General features: G+C 49.6%; 1 long non-coding RNA gene across 1 annotated transcript in view; it reads right to left on the minus strand.

Annotated features, from left to right (window-relative positions):
• LOC139680764 (uncharacterized) overlaps nt 1–11,858 on the minus strand; it is a 31,592-nt gene extending 19,734 nt beyond the window's left edge. The window contains exon 1 of the long non-coding RNA XR_011699408.1: nt 11,827–11,858. This is a non-coding gene — a long non-coding RNA (uncharacterized lncRNA). The remainder of the gene's footprint in view (nt 1–11,826) is intronic.
• Between the last annotated feature and the right edge of the window lie 12,326 nt (nt 11,859–24,184).

Here is a 24,184-nt window from a genome sequence, read left to right on the forward strand (position 1 = left end):
TCAGCACAGTACCATGACCATGCAAACCCCATTGTCCTCCAGAGAGGATGGAAAATCCAGGCACTGGTGTGCACAGACAGCTCCAGGGGCTGGGAACAGTCCCTACACTGCTGGAAAGGGCTTTACACTCACATTAAAAAAAAAAAAAGAGAGAGAAAGAGAGAGAAGAGAAGAAATAATCATCATTTTTCCTGCGTTATTCATGAACTCTGTGTTTCATACACCAAGCTGGGCTTGACAACCTCACCTGAACACAGATCATCCAGTCCCTGCACTGAATCTTAAATTTTAAGCTCTGCATGAGTTACTACTGTCATCCATCTCCTCTGCAACCCAGGCCAGAGACTTCCACTGCTGTATCAAAACAAAACTTGTGGTTCAGCCTGCCAAAAACTCCTACATGGATGTTCTCCCTGTATTTTAAAGGAGAGAAATGTACAGTAAACACCATCATTACAGCAGCCTTGTGGAGTTGGGGTGTCCATGTGGGTGTTGGGTTTGTACTGAAAGATAAGTTTAACAATTGTGTGATTTCTTCTCCTTTTTTCTTTTTTAACTCCACTCCTGCTTATGCAGTGAGTTACTAATATCCTGATTGGAACCAGATTTGCATGAATTAGAAGTCGAAATTGGAGCAGCAACTGCTGTGCAGAGGATGTAAAGGGAATAAAATGAATGGGGTATTAACCTTCAACCACTGAATATTAATCAGTGTTTCACAAAAAAGAAAATACAGAGGCTGCCACACTAAATATTTTTAGCATTTATTGACGGGCTTGATTTCCTCTCTCCTTTAGACCTTTTGCTTCCAATCACGGACCATAAAAAGTCACAGGGAAGGTGGAGAGGGCTGAAGAGGGGGAGGGGGTGAAGAAAAACCCAAAGATCATCCATTTTCTTGAATGCTGGATGATATTTGGGAGTTATGCAACCCAGAAACGCAGCTGACAAACAGAGTTCCTAATCCCACAAGTGCTCGTTCAAAGGCTCAGCTCTGCCAGTCCCAAACCAAACAGAAATCGACCCTGGAGAACAGCGAAGCCTTCGGAAATGAATGCACGAGAAAGAAATAAACTTCCCCAAAGCCAAACTTCCCGTGCACTCCAAGGTAAAATGCAGTTGAAACTCAGCCTATTAAAAGAATCGGCTCGTTAAAGGAATATTTGCATTTTTTTTGCTCACTGTGATCATAGAATCATAGAATGGATTGGGTTGGAAAAGACCTCGGAGGTCATCAAGTCCAACCCTTGGTCCAACTCCAGTCCCTTTACCAGATCATGGCACTCAGTGCCACGGCCAAGCTCAGGTTAAAAATCTCTAGGGATGGTGAATCCACCCCCTCTCTGGGCAGCCCATTCCAATGCCTGAGCACTCTCTCTGTAAAGAATTTTTTTCTGCTCCCCAACTTCAATTTCCCCTGGCAGAGCTTGAGCCCATCGTGCCCCCTTGTCCTATTGCTGAGTGCCTGGGAGAAGAGACCAACCCCCACCTGGCCAGAACTTCCCTTCAGGGAGTTCCAGACAGTGCTGAGGTCACCTCTGAGCCTCCTCTTCTCCAGGCTAAACACCCCCAGCTCCCTCAGCCTCTCCCCATAGGGCTTGTGCTCCAGTCCCTTCTCCAGCCTTGTTGCTCTTCTCTGGACTCTCTCCAGCACCTCAATATCCTTTCTGAACTGAGGGGCCCAGAACTGAACACAACACTCAAGGTGTGGCCTCACCAAGGCAGAGTCCAGGGGAAGGGTCACTGCCCTGGGCCTGCTGGCCACGCTATTTTTGATACAGGACAGGATACGGTGCAGTTCATACAACAACGCCACGGAAAGTGCAATAGAAAAGCTTGGCCAAGTGTCCCTGGAAATGGAGACACCTTCACTGCACTGGAGACACTTTGGTCTAGGAGCAGCAGCCAGAGGAGTGTTGATGTCACAGCTGGGGGATTCAGCTCCCCAGTCCCCATAGGACAGTGGTTAAACTGGGATTTTTGTTGGGGTTAGCCATGGACTTTGTTCTCCTTGGGATATTCCGGGGTTCTGGGGTGGATTGGGCTGGGGGAAGAGTGGGCAGGTGGGTGGTCAGAGCCTCAGAGGAGGTTGGAGTTGATCAGGAAGGACCTCAGCCCCCCCAGCCCCAGCACCTCCAACTGGCACCGAGACCACATCCAGTTGTGTTGACCCAACCACATCACCGCAAAGTTTTCTCACAAACAATGTCTAAAGTAACAAAAAAACCCCACGCAAGTGGAAAACTACAGAGCCTCTTCTTTTGCCATTTCTGCCCTGCAAAATTTGGCACGAGGGGATTTTCAAGCCAGATGTCCTTTGCAATCTCCTTTCGACAGAGACAATTCCCTCCCTCCCAAACACTGCTGCCCTTCTCCCTGATGCACCTTTGCAAAACAGAATTCATTTGTTTTCATTAACTTCTTATCAAGTTACCTGGATTTGTTTCAATACTCTGAATGTATTAGAGAGGGGAAAAGAGAAAGAGAGAGAGAGAGAAAACAGTGGTAGGTTTTCAGGAAATAGCAAGTTCTTTTTCACTGAGATAGAAATCATTTGGCAAGCCACAGTGAAATACTTCTGGGTTCCAGAAGAAAGCAAAGGGGGGAAAAGCAAGCAAGGAAAGGGAAGATGCTAATGAACTGCAGAGGAGAGAAAAATAAAGCTTAAAAGAAAATGAAAACAAACGAATAAAAATGAAACTCAGTGCTGGTCAGACATCCGCATCCAGCTGATCGTGGAGGGAACTGAGGCATCCGAGGCACCAGATAAGGACCCTCCTTTCCTGGGCAATCTCTAAGGGTAGATGGCGTTAAAGGCCCAGAAATAACAGCATTTAGACCATTTTTGCAAGAAAATTTTCATAGGTACCAGGTCAGCAAAGATTTTAGGGGCATGTTTCCTGCCTGCCTTAGGAAGATGAGAGCCCAGCAGGTACCTGTTGGTGTAAACAGCAATAAACCTGCTAACTCATGGAATCATGGAATATCTGGGATTGGAAGGGACCCACAAGGTCCATCAAAATCCAACTCCTTGCCCTGCACACGCTTCAGTGCTTCCTTTGGAAATGGCAATGCCCTGGTGAGCTGTGCCAGATTCTTCCATCGGTGCTCTAAAACCTCCTACCAAACCCCACCGGGTTTGCTGCAACTCCTGTCCCTGTTCAGCTCTGCAGAGCAGCACCACAAGAAACTGGGTCTGACCTCAGGGGGGATCGGCTGCCACCAGGCCCACCCGGAACAGGGTAAATCCCAAAGCGTTTTCCAGAGAGGGTCAGGCCAGTCCAGTGCCTCCATAGCCACCTCCCAGTGCTCCCAATAAAGCCCCACAGGGCAGCGCTGCATGTGCACACCTTGGCTGATGGGCATTTTCCAGCTCTGTGTAGCAAAGCTGAGTTATTCCACATTCTCAGACCTTTGGGGCTCTTCAGCTTCTTTCCTGGGGAGGAAAGGGGGATTCTTTTTCTTTTTCTTTCTTTGCATTTTCTTGGACTGGAGGCTGCATTCTAATTACTCTGCATTTACAGGCTGCAGAGTGGAAACGCGATCCCTTCTCTAACCTTTATCATCTGTTTCTTATCTTCAGAGCTGCTCAGTCCCCTTAACTCTTCGTGCACAGGGAGACATTTAAAAGCCCTTCTGCTCTGAGCAGAGCCACAGTGGATGGGAAGGAGGGAGAGGCAGCAGCCCCAACCCACATGTGTACTGTTGGGGAAACGGGAAGGTGGCTCTTTCCTCCTACCCCCACTCCTGCTGGCACATCATCCCCAGGAGATGGTCAGGAAGATGCTGGATGAGGCTCTGAGTCACCTGGTCTACTTGAAGATGTCCCTGCTTATAGGAGGAGAGTTGGACTAAATGACTCTTCCAATCCCAACTGTTCAATGATTCTATGACTCCACACTCATCACCACCAAAAGCACAACAGCACCTCATCCTTAAGGGAAACGGGATAATGGCTTCCCACTGCCAGAGGGCAGGGGCAGGTGGGATATTAGGAAGAAAATCTTCCCTGTGAGGGTTGGCAGGCCCTGGCAAAGGTTGCCCAGAGAAGCTGTGGCTGCTCCATCCCTGGAAGTGTCCAAGGCCAGGTTGGACAGGGCTTGGAGTAACCTGGGCTGGTGGAAGGTGTCCCTTCCAACCCAAACCATTCCCTAATGCTGCTTTATCCTCTCTCAGCATCTCAATAGCAACCAGGCAGTGGTGGGACAGTGCTGTGTTCATCAGAGGCTCCAGAAATGTCTCTGGGTGGTGGTTGTTGACGTCATTTATCAGACAGGCTCTGAACTAAACCCTGCCCTGCCCAGACCTTTGCACCAACCAGAAGCTACAGCAGCACATGAGGAACAAGACAAAACCTGTACAGGGGTTTGGTCAACTCACCCTGAGCTGCTGACACTGGTTCAGCCAAAGACAGTGGTGGCACTCCCAGGGCAGTTCAGCAAGTGGTGAGTGTTTCTGAAGAGCTAAAAGCTTAATCACTTGTTCAGATCTTAAATAAGCCTAAAACATGCCTGCAAAGCCCATCCCTGTGCAGCATCCCTGGGCTGCTGTTTGTGTGTGCAGCCCCTCAGAGCCACAGGGTAATTGTAGGTTGCCATAAAAACGTTTTTTCCCCTTGCACATTTTAAATCTGTCAGGGTTGATTTCCATCACATGCTCCTAATGCAAAACGTCCTGGGGACTCTCTGGGTGAGGAGCAGGGCTCATCCTGAGCTGCTCCTTCTGTGCTGGGAGGGGAGGAACCTCTTTTGAAGTCCTCCTGGGGATTCATGTCCGAGTCCTTCCTGTCCCCTCCCCAGGAGGGATTTCCCTGGGCTGACCCGACCTCTGCTCCTCTTCCAGCACCGTGGCAGAGCCAGGGGATATCAAGTGACCTTCCCAAACCCCAGGGCAAGGAGGAAAATCTTCCTGCCCTGCCCAGCCTGCAGCATTGAAGGGACCCAGTTCTTCCAGTCTTACACCAGAACTGGCTTGGATTTGAACCTTTGGGAAGACAACTGGCCTCAGCCTTACAAATACTCGGGGATCTCCATCTGGTGGGATCTATAGGGTCTTTTTCATCACTAAATTCAAGGAGTTTCATCAGTGATTATGATGAAATGATCTCCATGCTGCATCTTTGAGACTAGAAAAGTGCCAGCTGGATATTTTTTAAATTATTTTAGTTTCTCTTTCTTCTTTTTTTTTTTTCAAACCGTCTCTATTGCTTTTAAACCATTATCCTGTGCACGTGGTTCAGCCTTTCACAAAAACAAAACAAAACAAAAAATCCCTGGGTGTGAGAAGATTAAAGATTTCTAGATCTGGACATTTTCAAATCAGAAACATATGTTGAAAATAAATGGGGCTGGCAGACAGCCACCACTTGTAAAAGCCAAGAGCTGTTGCATTAAAAGGATCCCCCGAAAGCCTGAGGAGAACAAGAACATCAGCAGTTCCCTTCACCTTACTCAGGGACAGCACCAGGACAACTCCAGGGGTTTATCATTCACCTCCAAGGCCTGTGCTGCCTTCTGCCCATAGGAATGTCACAATCATTTTTGAACCAGCCCTTGTGATTTTTGTATGCACACACTGTCCATCCATCCCAAACTGCAGCATGCTCAGACTCCTCTGAGAAGACCTCAAAGCCCAATCTCTTTTCTGCATGGAGCAACTCTGCTCCCACCAAGATCTCCAGGGGAAACTGCAAGGACAGAAGCTACAGAAACTCCAGTCTGACCTGAATTCCTCAGAAAAACAAGATACCACCCTGCAAAGGAGAAGGGAATGGCCAGAGCCCTCTCTGCTTCCACGAAGGAAGAACAGGGATGGAAGAAGAAGAAGGAGTCAAAGATGAAGAGAACCAATGCTGGATCCAAGACTCCTGTCTCAGCCAGGGAGCTGCAAATAGTCAGGAGGAGAAGGTACCAGCTGCTGCTTCTCACCCTTCCTTCTGCCTGTGATATCATCATCCTCACAGATTCATCACAGAATGCTTTGAGTTGGAAGGAACCTTACAGACAATCTCATTCCCAGGTGTTCTCCAATGCTCAGACCTGCTCATCTCCCAGCCAAGATCCAGACCACAAAGCCACACATGTGACCAAACCACATCTCAAGTGCAGTCCTTGATTTAGACCAAATAGGGATCATCCCACCAGCACAACTGCTGCACAGGACCAGGGACCCAGAGCTGTCCCAAATTTTCTGGCTGAGTGCTGAGCAGATCCCAGAACAACTGAAATGTCCTCCCAGGAGGGTCCATCACAGCTGGGATGGAGCTGCAGACTGCAAGAACATCCACACTAACCAAGTTTCCTCCTGCAGGACAAGGGAGATGCATTTCCAACTAACAGGAGAACATCCCAATAAGAGAACCAGGCACTTTGCTCCACACCCCTTGATTTTCTTACCTCTGGCATTTTCCTAATTATTAGCAGGAGAACCACCTAGAGCAGGACTCAGAGCCTAATTGGTGAGGAGAAAAAAAGAATCAACATAATTACCTGTCCATGATGGTCAGAACCTCCTTTACATGGAATAATATTCTTCATCCTACGTTTGTTTATGGGGTCTTTAACTCTTCCCTTTTTATAGGGGGGTTTCTGAAATCTATTTTATTAGGGGAAAAAGATTTGAGTGTATTAGGCAAGGTGCCAGTAGCCATGGAAACCTCGGATTTTTCCATCTTCATTACAAGTTCAAGTAAAACCTTCATATAAAATCTAAATGAAAGGGTACATTATAAGTCCATTTTGAAATGTTTGCCTGGAAGTAAAACTTTGGACTGCATCCTTTTTTCTCTGCTGAACATTCTGGTTCTATGCGGAACACATTTTTCAAGTCAGAATTTTGTTTTCTTTCAAATTTTATTCCGTTTGCTCATACAGGGTGGGTCGTCTAGTGGTTAGAGCAAGGCATCAAGGCAACTGGTTTCCAGTCTCAGTCTGTTCCTGATCGGTCAGGGAGTGTTCCCAATTTTATCCAGGTGATCCTGTCAGCTCTAAACATCACTTTGGGGGTTTTTTTCCCTTCCTTACCAATATAACAGTAATGACAATTACTGTCCTGAGGTTGCACCAGGATTAGCACTGCCCCACTCATTAATGTTGATGAAGAAGCCACTCCCCAGAAGAGCAGCTCAACTCTTCCACTGCATTTTCTCCTGAATCTGGAAGCCAGACTGAAAGGTTAAGGAGAGGTAGCAGTTAGAAAATGGCATGATTTGTCTGTTTTCTTTCCAAAGACTTGATTGGGAAATCTGAAATTACACTGCCTGGTGTAAACTCTGACACAATGTTGTTCCAGGAGATACTCAACTTGCTTAGACAATCCTTCAGTGACACCTGAGTGGATTAATTCCTGCACTGTGTCATCTTAAAGTGCTCTGGTTTCATCTGGCCTTGGGAGGAGGCAAATTCTGCAGCTGCCTTTCATTTCTGAGCACCATCTCACCAGGGGCCAGAAAGCCACAACTGTAGCAATGACTTCCTTCCTGGACAGTCCTCTCCAGCACATGGAACTGAGCAGCTCCTCTAAGGCTGAATCAGGAGAAATCTCCTCTCCAGCCTCTGCCCTGTCATTGCAATCCAGCCCCCATGGAGCAACTGGTACTGGGTTTTCCCTAGGAAGCATCTTGAGAGCTTGTCCATGTCTCCAGGTTACAGGGACATCCTGGGCCCTTGTCCATGTCCTGGTCTCCAGCTTGCAGGGACATACAGGCTCATGGACTGCAGGGAAGGAGAGTTTGTAGAAAAGCTCTGTCCCAATCCCCTCGTATTCCAGCCCATGCCTGGTGGTCTTTAATAGCCAGGGCTGATTTGGACTCAACCTGAGCTGTGTCTGCAGAGAATTGTCTGTGCTTGGGCTGAGGGTGAGTCAAACAGTGCTTTGTCCTGGCTCTGGGCAAGCTGCAAGCTGGGGGCACAACTGCCCCCTGCTCCTGCTCTGAGCAGCCCCCACCTTCTCCCAGGGGGTTTATCAGGTTGTGCATTGCATGGGGTGCGGCATCTGCCTGTGGTAGGGCAACCTTCACCCCCAAGGAGCACCACGGGGGGCTCAAGGGGGCTGGGGCAATCATTCCAGCAGTGCAGGTGAGGGGAGCAGGAGGCCTGCCATGCTCCCTGAGCCAGCACATCCATCCCTTCTGCCCCCCTGGCTGGGCAGGGACGGGGCACAGCCCAACCCTCAGAGCTTTTCATCCTTCCTAATGATGCTGGAAAAGCTTTTCCACATCTGCCACTAGCCTGAAAGGAGACCCTGCTCCTGTTGGATCTGATTTCCCTTCTGCTCTGTCACAGTTCAAACCCAACCTGCTGCCTCTCGTCCAGGCACGTTTCAGGAGGGGAGAAGGGGCTGCAAACGGTGAGGGGGCTCCTTCTTTCTTTGATACATCCTTCCTTCCGCTCCTCACAATCAATTAGTGGGCAAAGACTTCCGAAAAGCTCTTTCCTCCCTAACCTTTCGCAGCCTGTTGCGATAATGACTCTGGAGAGCTCGACCTGGGCCTTTGCGTGGGGTTCATTCCCTTCCCGGGGCAGCGGAAGGTGACCTTCATCACTCCCTCCTCTTCCTTCCCTACCCCTGCAGCTCACAGGGGCTCAGGGAGGAGGAGGAGGGGTTGGAGCTGCCTCAGTCCCAGCAGATAGAGTTTCTCTCCAGTGTCATTTTTGTAATCAAAAGTCAGAGGGTGGTTCTAGAGATAATATAGGTCCTGGGAGGTGGAGGGGGCTGTCCTTCCAAATAATGATCATAATTATGCATACCTTGAATCAAGGAATCGAGAGTTGGAGGGGTGAAAGGGCTTTCTGGTTTTAATTTGTAATTTCTTGCTGCCTCTCTCAGAAACCAAACTTCAAGCTGCTGCAGCTTCCCCTCAAAACACAACTTTCCACTGCTATAACCCATCTGGCCAGGAGCAGTGGGGTTTGTGGGTCCCCCAGGATGCAAACTCACAGGTAGGATGTGCCAGCAGAAGTTTTCCCTGGCACCTGCAGCTGCTCTCACAGCCTGTCCACCTGGGGATGGTGCACTGTGGGCTTCTCAAACAACACCTGGTACAAAAGCACCTCTGCTCCCCAGGGAAGTTTGTGCTGGCTCCCACACAGTGGGAAAAGGATGGGATCATGGATATGTCCTGGGACAAGCACATCCCACTCAGCATTTCCACAAGGTCTTCCCCACAGCCCTGCAACACTCCCCAAATCTGACAAGTGCCTCTCCCAGTGCCCCACTAGCAGCTCCCTCATCCTCCAGCATGCCACAGGTGACACTACAGTGGCTACTGACTCACACCCCTGTCCCCAAAGAGGAAGTTTTCCAGCCAATTTTCCCCCCTGTCACCAGCAGGATAAATGAGGGAGCCACCCCCAGCACCACAGCACTGCCCACGGAGCACCTGCACGTAGGGAGAGGCAGCAAACACAAACAGCTGCTAAACCCCATGAAGCCCACACAGCCCCCAAAACACACCGCTTGAACCACATCACCCTGACACAGCCCAGCTGCAGCTAGGGAGTTCCTTCTCTAAACGCAAAGTGACTCCTATGGGAATGAAAAAAGGGCTTTTTTTTAAGGTACTGCTGAACTCTGATCACACAGGAGATGTTTCCCTCCCCACCACCACCTGTCCCAGGGGGTGTGAGCAGCCACCTGTTTCAGCCCCTCCACAGCTCAGCATCCTCTTGTTGCCCCCAAACCCACTCAGTGCCCACCACACAGCACTGTGTAACCATCACCAGCTCTCACCCACTCCCAGAATAATCAGAACCATCCCATCCCACGGAAAAACAGGAATCCCTTTGAGACGAGAAGCCCATTCCTGAGTTACAAACCTCTCCCATCCTCCACACAGAGCCTTGCAGAGGGCCATCCAGAAAATAATAACTCCAACCCATGTGGTGAGGAGGGAGAGAATACAGTGTCTCCAGATAACAAATATTTGCTTCTCCAACCATTGTTCAAGCCATTAAATGGATTTATTAAAAAATCCAGAATTTGATTTTGTTTGAATTAAATGTGAATGTGTCCCCCCTGCTCCCCACTGAGCTTTGTTTAATATGTTTTAAGCTGTGAAGTCTCAGCTGAGCGTGTATGATACAGAAGGCAAGGCTTGAATAGCTCAGCTCTGTTGGCATCAGATTAGCACTGATTTAAATTAAGTAAAAATTAAGTAAAAATTGGGGATGTGGTGGGTAAGTGTAGGCCTTGGTGTGGGCAGGTGTCCTCACTCTCTGTCCACCAAAACTCACAGTGCCCCTCAGTGCACTCACATCAGCTCTTCCCGGTAAGGATAAGAGGAATAATTAAACTTTTGAGCCACTACCATGAAACGAAGTAGATTTGAAAAATTCCACATTTTTCTTCCCCATTTACTCTGCTTGAACCAACCCTACCACCCTCTCATCCCTTCCCTCTCCCCCAGCTCCCAGCAACACCCTTTGGAGGGATGGGATTCCCTTTTGCTGACCAAGTAGATTAAAAATGAGAATTTTTAATCACACCTAGTCATTAACAACCCCATGATGGATCCATGCAGGTTCATGCATGTGCCCAAGACTGAGATAACAACAACTGCTCAGGAAAACTCCATAAATCAGGACAAAAAAATCCATCCCCGCATGGTCTTTTAGAACCATCCCTTCTCTGCTGCCTCTGCTGTGAAATCGCATGTCTGGCCACCAGAAGCAGAAGAGAAAGTCAAGAGACAAGCAGAGGACACGGTTCCTCCTGCTCTGCCCCCTCCTTCACCCAAAATCTAATAAAGATGATTAAATTACATGTCTTTTCCTCCCATTGAAATCCCTGCTCACCGCCCGAGTATTAGAGCTCAGGAAATAAGGCACGACAACTTCCCTCGTGAAACTTAAGAAGGCAGAGCAGGGGTCTGGAGCGACAGGCCTGCACCACTGGGCTGCTCTAATTAAGAAATCACCCTGCTGAGCAGAACCTAATCTAAATAAAATAGAGAAAGGAACTCAGTTCCAAGCGCTGCGTCGCGCTCGCCCCTCCCGCCGGCGCCGCTCCCCCCGCCAGCCCATCCCGGCACAGGGAGGTTTTCTGCTCCGCTCCCTCCGAGGCCAGGGAGGCTCACACAGAGCCCTGTGTGTGCTTGGGGTGGCCAACTTCCAAAGGAAAAATACACCAGCCATGGATGGCAAAAGGCTGCTAGTTTGGGTTGGGTTTTTTTTTTTAATTGGTGATTTGAATTTATTTTTTTTAATGATACTTGGCCTGCTGTTTGTAAAGGAGGGGGAAAAACCAAACCAGCAGATGATTAGATTGTTGAGATGGCTGGTCCAAACTGGTTTGGGACAGAAAACTGGAGGCTGGGTTACACTTCCCACTCGTTCTGTCTTTCATGGGAAAACATTGAAAAATTAATATGAAAACAAAAAAAAATCCCATATTTTTTAGTTAGAGAATTTAAAACATAAATATTTAAGCCAAAAATGTCAGCTGATTTGATCATTCACATCTCTTCTTAGAGAATTTCCTTATGTCCTCACTCAGATTCCCCATCAACCAATACCCACATGCCAGCATTGGGATGATCATCCCCACCAGTCTCCCAGGCTGGACGAGAAGCTCAACCACCACCCATTGCCTGTCCAGGTCTCCTCTAGCTCCACTCTGCTCCCCACCATCCCATTCCCCACGTGGCCACAGTTGCTCTCCCTTCTCCAGTTCAGAGTAGGTGTCCCATCCCACTCTCCAGCTCCTCACAGCCATTAATTTCACGAAATGAAGTGACCATGTGAGTGGCTGTTTAAAAGCCCAGAAAGATTTACAGCCACACACAGAGGAGCACAGACACTCCCGTGTATGTTTTTAAAAGGCACTTACCTGCTTAAAAGGGAAAGTGCTGCTGCTTGAAGGTTTCCTGGCCAGACCTGAGAAGAAAATCAAACAAACACTATTTGCATTTATTCATAATTCCCAGCAGATTGTTGTTCTAGGAGCTTTTGGCTCCAGGGGAATTAATCTGACTTGTGCCAGCAGAGGACCAGGCTGGCTGAAGATGCTCTTCTGAAGACACAGAATCCCAGAATCACATAGGTGAAAAAGACTTTCAAGGTCATGGAGTCCAAGCTGTGACTGATTTCTACCTTGTCCCCAGCCCAGAGCACTGAGTGCCACATCCAGTTACTTCTTGGACACCTCCAGGGATGGGGATTCCATCACCTCCCTGGGCAGCTCCTTCCAATGCCTGACAACCTCTTCTATGAAGAAATTCCTCCTGATATCCAACATGAACCTCCCCTGGCACAGACTGAGGCCATTCCCTTTAGTTCTGTTGCTCATTGCCTGGGAGAAGAGACTGATCCTCAACGTGCTGCAAGGGAGTGGAACAAGAAGAGCTTTAAGGTCCCAAACCATTCTGCAATAATTTTCACCATCAGGGTGATCAGACACTGGGACAGGGACCCAGAGGGGATGTGAGACCTTACTCAGACCTCCCCTGGACATGCCCCAGGCAACCCAGGGTGGGTGTCCCTGTTCTGAGCAGGGTTGCACTGGAGCCCTGCAGGGGTCTGTTCCAGCCAAAATGATCTGCAGTTCTGTCTCCCCACCCACACCCCCAGTGCTCCCAGTTCCTTCCAGCCAGCACTTGCTCCCAAGCCTCTGGAGGGGCTCCCAGACCCTCCCAGACATATTATTGCTGCAATTTCTTTTCAAACAGTAAAACCATTTCTCCATAACTAAGCCAAAGCGTTAACACTCCCATTTCAGTTCCTTTTATGACAGCCCCGGGCTACTGCCAGCCAGGCTCCCCTCACCACCCAACCCTCTCCACAGCAACACCCCCAACCCTCTCACAGCACTGCTTGTTCTGCAACAGGAAAAAAAAAAGGCAAATAAATACACTATCAAAGAAGAACGTTGGAGTTAGAGGCCAACAAAGAGTGGTAGGGAACCAGCAGGAGTGCTCAGGGCTGCACTGTGCCCACCCGACGTGCCACACGGGGTCCAACCTACCTCAGGCAGCAAGGAGAGCTCTTGGCTGGTTATCTACGGGGTTTGTGCCCATCCCTCAGCCCTCAGTCAATGAAGGGGGGAAATCAGGGCTGCAGAGGAGCCCTGCAAGGCCTCACAGTGTGTGAACTAGTCCTAAATAAGCAAGATATGGAACTGAGTTTGTTAAGCTACTAAAAACAAAGTCCTTTGTGTTTGGTGAACCTTCTGATCCTACTGCAGCCTGAGCTGTCTCTGCCTCCTCTGACCACCACAAAGCTGATCTACCTTACCCCGACAAAGGGTGACCCCAACGCCAGGCTGCAGTTCCGGGTTGTGGTTCCAGGCTGCGGTTCCAGGCTGCTGTTCTGGGCTGCAGTTCTAGGCTGCCTGGATCTCTTAAGTTCTGAGGTGACTCATTTATGCATCCTTACGGACCAGAGAGCCACCTGTAGAGTGTGGCTGCCTTGTAGCCAGCAGAATCTCTCCATGTATGTGAGGTGAATTGCTGACCAATAGTGTGCTGGCATGTTGGATACAGGAGTTGATAAAAGTGAAGCTGTTACTAAAAATAAAGTCCTTTGTCTTGGGTGAGCCTTTTGATCCCACTGCAGCCTGAGTTGTCTCTGCCTCCTCAACCACCACGAAGCTAATCTACATTACCCCAATAAAGGGTGACCCCAATAGAGCCCAGTGGGTTTTCTCCTTTCCCTGGTCTCTCCCATTTTCCACGGGAGTTTGCACAAGCCCCACAGCTGCTCCTCTGACTCCATTTCTTTACTGCGAAACAGGAAAAGGTTGTTTTATCTTTACCAGGCATTGTGAGAATGAAACCCAGTCACAAAGTATCAGCTGAGGGGTGCACAGGGAAAAAGGAACTCCTGCTCCATCTGCTCCCTGCTGGGCAGTGCTGTCACACCTCCCTGGGAGCTGCATTATCCAGTGACACTGAGGTGGCACCCGAGTCCTCCCAGGGTGACACAGCAGAGGGTGCCTTGCCCTTGGGCAGTGGCACAGGCACAGAGCACATTCCTGCCCTGCAGAGTGGATGGCCTGGGTAGATCTGAAGCCTGGAGTGTGATGACAGACCATTTCACAGCTCAGTGCTGCACGTGGTGCTCTGTCAGATACAGTGTCAGAGGTGTCCTTTGCATCTGCTGCTTTCTCTCTTTTTTTTTTTTTTGATAAAACCAGCAGGAGACCTTCTCTTAACATCAACCAATGACAAACTTGAGGGAAGCTGCTTTTTTTCCTCCACCTCTGATTCAGTCACTACTAATTCCTGTTCACTTCAGTGCTCAGAGCAGATCCTTGGTACTCAGCACAGTGCAGACCCAGTGGGATTCTCTGGAACACTGAAGCAACTCCAGTTTCATTCTCACCATTTAAGAGGTCACATCAATGCTTGATGCACAGACCCTGCTCTCCCTCCCTCCCTATCTCACCACCACTGGCAGTGTCCACAACTCACACAATTCTTGTCCAACAGAGGGAAACTGAGGCAGATAGATTTGCTAAGCAATTTGCCCTGGGCAAAAGGCATAAGCAGAAATGGAAAATACTTCCTTTGAACACAAGCCTGTGTTTAACTCCCAGATCAGGCTTTCCCAGGTGCCCACAGCCATCCCTCCATTCTCCTAATGGGGACACACAGCTCTAACACCTTTCCCCTCACCCTGTTTGGCAGCAATAATAACACAAAGTGCATGCACAGCCCAGCCAGGCCAGGAGCAGAGGGAAGGCATGTTATGCTGTACTTACACACACACATAAAGGCACAGACATACCTACACATCCGAGGGTCTGTGTGAAGCCATTCCAAAGCCAGGCTCTTCATCGTTATCCTCTTCATCTTTGGTGGGGATCCCAAGGCTCCTCTGCAGAATGGACACCCAGCCTCCCTGGAACAACATGGTGTCATGGCATGGCCCTCATTCCTGGTGGAGCAGGGGGCATTCCCAGCCAGGAGCTGCAGTGTACTGGACAACCCAACCTGGTAGGTGCAGGGCCAAAATCCTTCCACTCCTTGGCAAGGAAACACCAAAGCTGCTCATGGGGCCCAGCTTGAAGGACAAGTTACCCTCAAAAACCCTGTTCAGAACCAGCTCCCCCTGCTCTGCCTCAATCCTTGACTTTGCTCTCAGCAATTCCAGAGCTTCCCAGAGAGCAGAGACCACCCCAAGCCCACCCTGCTGGAGATGGATGAGCAGCTGCTGTCCCAGTGGGGAATGAGGCTGGAGTGTGCTCTGATCCCACCATTTATAGCCCGGGTTTCTGCACTGCCAGGCTGTGCCAGGAGGCAGTGGCAGCGAGCAGGCACACGCCGGGCATGGAGAAGATGAGGGGGTGTAGCAACAGTCCAAGGACACCTTTTCTTAAGCTCCATTCATAGCACCAGGCACGGCCCAACAGCCCAGTGATTGTTCTCCCCAACATCACCTTCCCATGGAGGCCACTGGCACAGTCTCCCCTCGGGCACACAGGAAGGCAGCGCCCCATCCTTGTTCTGAGCATTAATTTCTTTAACCACACCACCCTGCAAAGATCTCCACAGAAACTCCACCACACACAGACAAGATTTACTTTTTTTTGTCCACTCCCAGCTCTTCCTTCTCTCCATCGCTTTTCCTTTCTCTCCTTCTCTCCACCGCTTTCCCTTTCTCTCCTTCTCCCTCTCTCTTCCCTTCTTGTCACTTCTGGCAGAGTTTGGCTCTGCCCACCTGCATCCCTCGGGCTGCCTGTGCCGGGCTGGCTCCTGGCACGGGGATGCACAAGCTCTGCATTCAGGCACAGGAGGGCAGGAAAGTGAAACTAATGCACTCGGGGCTTGTTGTGCCACCAACTTAATACCTGCACAGGGAAAACAAAGGCGCTTTAGAGAAGCCGCTGGGATGCCGTGACCCTTCCCCCAGCGTGGAGGAACCCGAGAGATAACAAGGGCTGAAAGAAAAGGCACAAACATAATTAAAACTACCCAAGCGATTTCTGGAGGTATTATGGATGATGATGGCCCAGAGAACAAGAGTATTCCTGGGATTATTAACATCCACTGGCACAAAGGGATGAGCAGGTTGTTCACTTTTTTCATGCTCTTCAATGTTATTATTTTGGAGGGGAAGGAAGAAGTTCCTTTTTGGAAGGGAGACCAGAGTGCAGCCAGGGCAGGGGATACTCTTTGGTTCACATGAAATAAGCTCTTGGCTAGTGATGAGCTCAGAGCACCGTGCTACAAACAAGGCTGTGGGTTTTCCCTCGTGTGGGCCATTCACTTCAGAGTTGGACTTGATGATCCTTGTGGGGCCCTTCTGACCACGAACATTCTGTGAAGTCCAGAATTGGACTAATCAACACCCTGCCCATGACAACAGGCAGGCAATTGGTTAATTAATCAGGGCAATGGATTCCCAAACCCAGACCAGCAGCAAGAGGGAGTGGCCCCTCTGTCCCCACCAGCCTGTGCCACAGGATGGGATGTCCCCACACTCTGGGATTCAGCAGCCAGGAAAATGCCAACCCTTTCCTTCCCTTGGCTTCAGCCAGCACCGCTCCCACTGGTGTCACAGACACATTCCACAGGATTTAACTGTTCACCTAAAGAAATTCCATCAGTTCCTTGAGGAAGGAAGTGCCTGTCCAGCTCTTCTGGCCCATCACACACGCTCAGGCAAGCCAGGTCCACGTGCCATGACCAATCAGAGCTCAGCTCTCACCAGCTGGGAGTGGGACTCAATGATCCTTATGGATCCTTCCCAATTTGAGGCACTCTGTGATTCTAATTTTGGGCTTTTCCCCCTCAGCGTTGCTGATCCTTCACATCAGTTTGAGTCTGGGTTTGTTGGTGCCACAGTGCAGAGGAGCAGGTTGGGGATCCAGGGTGAGAGAAACACCACTGAGATGAAGTGGAAAGGGCTCCTCAGACCAGGTCAAAGGAGTTGCTTCACCAGGTTGGCTCAAAGTCAAACCACCACAACTGGTCAAGGTGAGGAAACGGTGTCAGGAGCATCACACAAGTGGTATTTTCCTGAGAAATCAGTGAGATGTTTGAAGAGTTTTTCACCCAGGACTGGTGCTAGATAGAGCCAAATTCCATCCTATTCCTGTTGCATAATATAATTAACAGTAATACAAGATCTGTCGTTATGTAAGAAAACTGGGGGCACTTTCTGTTCCAGTTTCATCTCACCTTAATCACCATTTCCTTGCCTTGGTGTTAACACTGTTTCCTCACCCTGCACTCGGTGTAACCTCATTAAGCAAAGCCTAAAGTCTATGTTACTTATTTATTCCACATGATAAAACCAGGATATTACTCACTGAGATAACATGGTTAATTTTCAGTGAAGCCTCTCTTGGCAAACTTTTAATACAATGAATAACAGCCCTATCAGATCCCAGATAAAAGCTGTCATATTTAACCTCAGCTCAGGCTTTGGCCCAGGGACATCAAGGTGCAATAATTACGTTCTGCTGGTTTTTCTCTTAATTGTTCCTCATAAAAATCAAGGCATAAAATTAAATTAGTTCAGTGTTATTTAGCACGAGCTTTATTCAAGGCCAGTGCTCTCATCAGGTTGGGAATGGTGTGTTAAACCCCACTGCCAATGCACCTCTCTGGTGGACCTTGACTGGGAAATTTGATGGACAACACTTGGGCTGAGGGGGGGTAAATATTGTCCCCATCCCCTTCTAAAAGTTGCCCCCATCCCCTCCTCCTACCTGTGTGGGAGGGTTCAAACAGAGCTGGGGCAGCCATTTGCCATCTAAGCCCCCAAAACTGCAGGCAGAGCAGGTTCCTCCATCCTTCCATGGGTGAGAGAAATGTGGGGGAACAAACCTGGCAGTGTTAATTTAAGCAATTTCTACTAAAAGCAAAAGAAGATGAACTGGGTGAAAAAAAATACGAGATGGCCCCAAATTAGAGTTACCATTTTGACCCAGCCCTGTGGAGTCTCACTGCATGCCAGACCCAAAAACGAGTCTTTCCTCCCACATGAGGCTGTTCCAGTCCCAGCAGAGCCCAAAGCTGCTTCTGGGACAAACTGGAGCAATATGGGCAATGCAGTGAACACTTTCTGAAGGGCTGAATGGGCCTCACTGACCTCAGATCACTCCAGGATTTATATTCCACCAGCACAAGCGAGGAGAGAAATGGCCACAGGATCTGAGGGCAGTGGGGTTATTTTAAAATTAGAAGAGGTGTCGAATAAGCTTTTCCATGAATTCATTTTGCAAGTGTACCTTTTTTCTTTGAATTTCTGTGACTCTGTGGGCCAGCCACGCAGCAGAGCCCGGTGTGAGGGATGGCATGAAATGTGTAATTACAGCAGGGAAGCCTCCGCGAGGTGTCAGAGCCACGATAAGTCCTGTTTAAACTTTACCCAGAGCTAAACACCAAGAGTCAACATGCACTGCTGCCCAAACTCTCTGATCAGGCCAGGCAAACATCCAATCAGAAGCATAAATCAAAGCCCAGACACAGCCAAGTGAGACTGGAGTGTTTAACTCTACAATTCCCACCTGCCCAGGACTTTCCCAGCAGGCTGCCCACAGCCAGGTCTCTCCCCACACATCTGTTTGCCCAAGGAACTGTCTGTGTGCATCATTGCTGGGTTTATTGGCCCCTGGTAGGCACAGACACGAGGGAAGGCCCCGCAGGGGACACCATGTCCCAGCCCTGCAGCACCTGCAGCGCTGCTGAGGGATGTTCTGTTTGCTTTTCCTCCTGCCCCATCCCCACCACCAACCCTGGACAGCCCAAAATTCCACACAGCAGGAGGGCAAAGCCACAACTCTGATCTCACCAAGCAGGGAAGGAGAGGGAGGGTCACCCATCAGCTTGGGGCTCATTGGGCTCCTCCACATCACCCTTCCTCCCCCTAAACCTGGGATTATATTCCCCATGGGAAGGGGCACAGCAGGGAGGTCTCTCCTTCTGGGAAAAACCCCCAAAGCCACTTTTTGAAGCCCCCACCAGAGCCCAAGGCTACCTACAAGACCAGGACGCCACTGCCAAGGACAACATGACATTTTGGCTGCCAACACCACGTACCTTTAGGAGCCTTTGGCTGCAGCAGTTGCCAACCCTTTGCTTCCAGGAGTGGATTCTGCAGTTTTCCTCACCCCTCCCAGTGCCTGGAAGAGATGGGGGACTCACCACCCCCAGTGTCACCCCACAGCCCCCATCCCCTCTGCATGTCTCTGTGTCAGCACCATCTACCTGAACACATGAACGAATTCCAGGCTGGCTGAGCTCACTGAGCTCTGGATTAGACCTCCAAGTGATGTAACTCATAATTAAAAACCCATGCCAATATTCTGAGAAAAACCATTTTTTCCCCAGATTGGGCAAAAGAAAGGTTAAAAAACACCATCTGTCATGGTAACTTTTTTTCATATTTCTCTGTCCTTTCCCTCATTAAAGGGAAGTGGGGAGGGGAGAATGTTCATTTGAAGCTTGCAACATGTTTTATTAATTGATGGCAAATAATCCTAAGATAAAGTGCACAATAAATTTTTTAATGAGAACATATGGTGGGGAAAATTGATAGGACTGAGCCTTTGAAGATTTCCTTGTGAGCACAGTTACAAGAGGAGTGGGAAAAGGCTTGGACAGGGAAGGCCAAATATTCCTCAAAGGGAGAACAGGGCAAAGGGCAGGTGGGGGAACTGCTGCTGTCCCCAGGCACCAAGTGCTTCAGCTGGACATTGTCAATGAAGTGATGTCCAAAACCCCAGTGGTTCACACCAGGTCTAAAGACAGGGTTAAAGCTCCCCTGTGACCCTGACCTGTGCCAGGTGTCCTGGTGCCACTCACCCTGGGGATCTCTCTTGGTATCAACTGGTTAGGAATGGGCTTAAGCTGAACTGAAATAAGCTCCTCATACAGAGCAAGTGGCTCAGGAGTTTATGCCTGTTTTATCACCTCAGGCATGGAATGGTTTGGGTTGGAAAAGACCTCAAAGAACATCTCATTCCAACTCCCTCCACTAGACCAGGGTGCTCAATGCCACCTTAATTAAACAAGAGTGGGTTTGTAGACTCACAGAAAGAAGATTCTTCATAGAAAGGGTGGTCAGGCAATGGAAGAGGCTGCCCTGGGAGGTTTTGTAGCCTGTCAATATTTCTTGGCCCCATTCAACTCAGTCATGAGACCAGGCCAGGGCACCCCAGGGCAGGAGCTGGAAGGGCCTGTGTCTGTAACCCATTAACCACAGGCAGATACTGATATGGAAAGGACTTGGATTTAAAAACACATCACCCCAAAATGAGACACCCTGCACTTGGACATCCCAGGCTTTTACCTTTCATTTGGGACTCTGCTGAACACTTCTAAGACCCTGATGAGATGGACAAATAGTTCCTGAGAAGGAACACAGCAGAGGAGGGTAAAATATAAAATATAGACATTTTTCAGCATGTTTTTTTCATGCATGTTTTTTTCATGGTTTTATTTTCAAGCAACAAGCCCTGTAGCCCTTCAAAGGAGTGTGAAAACCAGAACTTTGGAAGATATTATCCCAAAATTGTCATTACCCCACACCTGCACTGGGCATGTGGAGGACCCCCAGCATCCCAACCCCCCTGGAGCCAGCAGGATTCCTCTCATTCTTCACATGGACTTTCACCACTCAAACCAAACAGAGATGTTGTGGGGCAGCACAGGCAGTGCCCAGGGGAGGTCAGGCAGGCTCAGCCAACCCTGCCAGCATTCCCACGCTTTCCATGATCCCTTTTTATCAGTGTTGTGACAAGAGATGTCAAGGACTTTCCAACGGTGCCAAAGGTGCCTCTCTGGCCTCGTGAGGTGGCACTGAGGAGACTTTGCCTTCCCATGGGGCTTTCCTTCTCCCCACAGCCCACAGATCTGGGATAGCTCTGGGATCCAACACCTCAGTGCCATCCTTGGGAACAAAACACTCCAGAAGACCTCCAGAGTCAGCAGTCCCCCATATCATCCAACCCACCAACAGCAACTCCTGCAAAACAGCCCCAGGGAAGAGCAAAGATCCCTCCAAAAATGAGGGGTTGAGCAGCAGTAGAAGGAGGGGAAATCACAAATAAAGGTGTGTTTGACACTAAAAAGCAGCTCAGAACCCCACGAGGACCCCCAGGCAGCCCTGGGAAGAGGTGCCTATGAAGTGCCAAAAGCTTGATGGAGCACCTGGAATGGTCTTTTAGAGGCCAGGATTGTTTAACACAATTTCCTGGGAGCAGCAAAGACAACTCCGGGAGCCAACTGACCCTTGGTGGCACACCATCCTCTCACCCCCTCTGCCCATGGCTGTGCCACCTCTCCCTACTCAGTTCCAGTGGGATTTCCAGCCTTTGGGGACAGGTTTTGAAGAAAAATATGTTTTCTCCTTTCACAAGTCAAGACTCAAGGCCTGGCAGTGGAAGGAGGATAGTGAAGGTTTAAGGGGATGCATTTCTGGGGGGAATAAAGGGGATTTCCTTGGAGAGTGACATGCCCACTGCTGCCCTTCCTCTCTGCCAGCTCTCCCTGTGTGCCAAGAGGCACAGATTGCCTTAGATATGGACAATATTCCCTGTTGTTCACACATCTACTTCCAGATGACACCAAATTCAACCATAGAGCCCCATCACCACCCAATGCCCATCAAGGGATTTTCTCTGTACAAGACCTTTCGACTAAGAAAATACAAATCCATTGGGAAAATAGAAATTTATGAGGGAAAAGCCAAGGAAAGATCAGGGCGAAAACAAAGAAAGGATCTCGAGGACTGGACTGGGGCTTTTTCCAGCTTCAGAACCTCGAGACCTCACCTTTGTGGGGAAGGAGCAGAGCCCACACCCAGCTCAGACACAAACCCAGCCCTGTGAGTGCAGCAGCCACAACTCACCCCGTCTAGGACAGGAATTGGCCCTGTGTGTCCCCCCATCCCTGCCCGTGCTCAAGGAGGTCCCGGGTGGGCAGGGAGGAGGTGGGAAGGGAAAGGAGGGGGGTGCTGAGAGTGAATTTCAGACTTTCACATCCCCTCTCCAGATGTGCTGGGAGTGGAATCTGACTCCGGAGGAAGGGATTTAAGCCATGATTTAGCAGTTTACCTCCAACGTTTGCCCTGGATTTTTTACGGAGCGGTTCGAAGTCAAGCTGAGAAGTTTCCCAAGCCCTCCTCCAGGCCGGCAGGGCCGTGGCACCGGTGCCAACCCTCACCCTGCACCTCCCCACAGATTCTAGGAACTTCACCCAAGGCAGGCAGGAATTTTTGTGCAGCCTCCCTACCTCGCCGTGTGCTTTTTGGCCACGGCTGCGTAAAAAAACCACTTGGCCTGTCCTGGCAGCCAAGTGCCAAGGTATATATGTATGTCCTGACCCAAATGAATGGAGCTGCTGAATTAAGTGTTGGAGCAAAACCCTGTAGGACAATAAAACCCATTGATGGTGCTGCAGAGTCCAAAAGTCTCCGTTGCTCCGAGCCAGAGCTCCCACAGCAGAGCCCTCTTGATCTGAGCCATCTCCCCTGTGGGATGGTCACCAGTCTCCTGGTTGGGCTCTTCTTGGGGAAAAGCCACTTCTCCCTGGAAACACGATGGGCAGAGCTCTGCTGCCAGCTCAATGAGGGTTGGAGTCTCCTTTGGGGCACCTACCACGTAGCTTGGAGCCCTCCCAGAAGCTGCCCAAATCCACACTCCTTGGAAGAGGGAGTCCACACACAGACATTGTCCTATGGGTCACTCAGTCCACAGACACTGAGCCAAGGCATTGCTCTAAGCTGGGTCCAGCCCTGGGTCCTGTGGGACTCCAGGCCATGGTGGTTGTGTGTCCCTTTGCATTCAAGTGCTTCTCTTCTGTCATGCAAAGCAATGTGGGAATCAGCTTCCAGCTGCCATGCTGAATTTGGGAAGGAGAAACCTTCCCAAAGGAAGGAATTTGGGAAGGACAAACCTCACTGCGACTCATAAACTGAGCAAATTCAATACAGGAAGCCATTGACAAGGGATAAATACTAAAAAATCCCTAAGATGTCAGTTTTACAGTTGCTCTCTGGCTCTTTGCTGACCATAACCACACTTTAAACACTGTTTTATGATGCAAACAGTCAGAAGCCTTCTGCTGGAACCTTGTGGAATGAGCTCCCCACTTTGCAGAGATAGGAACAGTCCAGGTGGACACTCCAAGCCAGCTCAGTCGGAGGCTGAGCCAGGGAGAGACGACTCACTTGGCTCTGGGGTGCAAACCACAGCTCCCAGCCATGGATGCTGCCCATCTGCATGTGAAAAAGCAAACACATAAATAAAACTTACTGTGAATGGCAGAAAACGATGTTGGGGAATGTTCCCACTGGCTTGGCTTCTCCTTAGCCCTGGAAGCAGAGCTGCACCACAGCTTGGCCAAAGCCACCTGGCCATCACTTGCCCACCCCTGTGCCCAGGGGCACAGGCTGGGCTGCAAACCCTCTCCCACCCACGCTTGTTGGGACAAGGGAGAGGCTGTACTCCTGCAGCTTTGAAAAATTGTTCATAAAATGTCAATTGGTTGGTCAGAGCTTCTGTATTTATTAAAAAAAATTGGTTTTGAATGACACAAACTGTCCTGTATTGCACAAACTCATCTACCACCAGTCAGTTGTGCAAACAGCAGAGTTTGTTTTCTGCCAAGGACCCAAGAAAACCAAGATGAGCCAAGAACTGTGCTGGGTACCCAACCTGAAAGCTGCCACACACACCAAAAAAGCAAACTCAGCATTATTTTTACTTCTTTTCTAAAAGCTGTGCCCTGTTCCTCTGTGTCTCCCTGGATCTGTCATTCTGGAAGCTTCAAAAGTTGTTCAGGTAAACCGAGACTTTTAAGGCTGTTTGGGAAAAGATGGAGTTCCTGAAGGATGGAGTTCTGTGACAGAGGATGATCAAGGAGAGGAAGGGAAGCTTTTGGTGACTGGGAAAGGACCGTGCAGTGGACACATCTCACATGGATGGATTGGATGTCAGAGATTTTACCCAGAGAAAGCTTTTGTGATCACCTCAGAAATGGGAAAAGCTTTCCCCCACCTACCCTGCCAACAGACTAAGGGTTTCTCTGTGCTTCACCCCACCTTTGGAACGAGATGGATCAGATGGGAGCAGTTCCCTTCTAGCACTCTCAAGCCAAATGTGCAAGAGCTGCTCACCAGCCCAGAACAGTTTCATGCCACACCCAGCACTCAGCTCCTCAAAAGCCTGGCCATGACCTCTCACACTCCTGTCAGGAACATTCCTGCAGCCTGTGCCACTGCAGAGGCTGGGACTC

This window comes from Pithys albifrons, chromosome 19, assembly GCF_047495875.1.
Source record: "Pithys albifrons albifrons isolate INPA30051 chromosome 19, PitAlb_v1, whole genome shotgun sequence".
In the NCBI taxonomy this organism is placed as follows: Eukaryota; Metazoa; Chordata; class Aves; order Passeriformes; family Thamnophilidae; genus Pithys; species Pithys albifrons.